The sequence below is a fragment of the Palaemon carinicauda genome, chromosome 6, assembly GCF_036898095.1.
Source record: "Palaemon carinicauda isolate YSFRI2023 chromosome 6, ASM3689809v2, whole genome shotgun sequence".
NCBI lineage: Eukaryota > Metazoa > Arthropoda > Malacostraca > Decapoda > Palaemonidae > Palaemon > Palaemon carinicauda.
The window spans coordinates 99,504,046-99,505,544 of NC_090730.1; positions in this window are offsets into that span (position 1 = coordinate 99,504,046).

Genomic DNA, 1,499 nt, shown 5'->3' on the forward strand with positions numbered 1-1,499 from the left:
AGATGGCGCCGTCGGCGGCATTCTGTACACACTCGAAACGGGAGAGGAGAGGTACCTTATTAACGGCTCTTTTTTCAGTCTCGCTTTTCGGTTTCTTGCCAATTTGACCCCTCGAAGTGTTAACTCTGTTCGCGGTGAAGATAGCTATGTGGCGTGTCAAGAATACGTCCTCTGATATTATGCGATATCCCATTTAGATTTATTTGTAGATATTCTCTGGGAATATCACCGTAATCAAATATACCCAAAGAAGCTACCCTAAAGGAACTTCCATCAGGACGACATGGCCTGAGCCCAAAAAAGATCCTTTGTAAGAGCCAAGTCATCCAGTCCTCTCTCCTATGAAGAGCGAATAGTGTTTTACTCTAATGTGATCAGGGATTTCTATCCAACATATATCATGTATAGTGTTGTTCAAACGTGGTGAAATTATTGGATGTTAATTCAAGGTTAGAGCGTTAATGTAAGTTTATTTACCATAAATTTTTGTTACTGGCCCTGAAGGATTTAGGTTAAACAGTGGAGTGCATAAAAATATTTGCTCAACTGTTCGGTAACCTCGTGTGATCCAAAAGACGTACGTGTAACAGTTACATTTATGTAAATTTCATCATTGTATGTTCATTAGAGTGTCAAAGTGTTAAATTTTTCATTAATTGTCAAAATTAACCTTTTTTATAAAAAAAAAATTTCCAGTGAAACAAATGATTGTATAATTTTTTTCAAAATGTCTTTCTTTTTTTGTTAGTCTAAAGTAGTTCATATTTGATATTTCAAGTGATTTATTTATGGTGAGTTTTTGCTGTTGTTATATCGTTGTTACTTTTTTATTGAATAAATTACTTTTTGGAAAGTGTGTATTATTTTGATCACCAATATTTTCTATCAGTCCTTTGCTAGTAATCGCAACTGTAAACTGAAGTAAGAGGTTGGTTTTGAATAGTTGATATCAAATAACGTATGAGAACTTTGAATATTCTGAGTTTTTATATATTGCCGTCTGGCAGTTGTGTAATATTCTCAGAGCTCATGTATTATTTTGTCAATGGAATAGACTTATGCAACATAATCAAGTGAGTTTTGGAACTTGGGAATTTATATATTTCTCCAGCTCTAATATAAATATATATATATATATATATATATATGTATATATATACATACATACATATATATATATATATATATATGTGTGTGTGTGTGTGTGTATGTGTGTCTGTGTGTTTGTGTGTATGTATATATATATATTATATATATATATATATATATATATATTCAAATAAGGCCTACATTTTTGTTACATTAATTTCTGGATTCTCTTAACGACCTCGGGATCAGAGCTCAGGCGAAATCACACAAAGACAAGATCTTGTGTCCGGCCAGGAATCGAACCCTGGTCCGGCAAACTTGTAGAGACAGTGACTACCACTTATCCACGTGGTAGTCACTGTCTCTACAAGTTTGCTGGACCAGGGTTCGATTCCCGGGCAGACACAAGC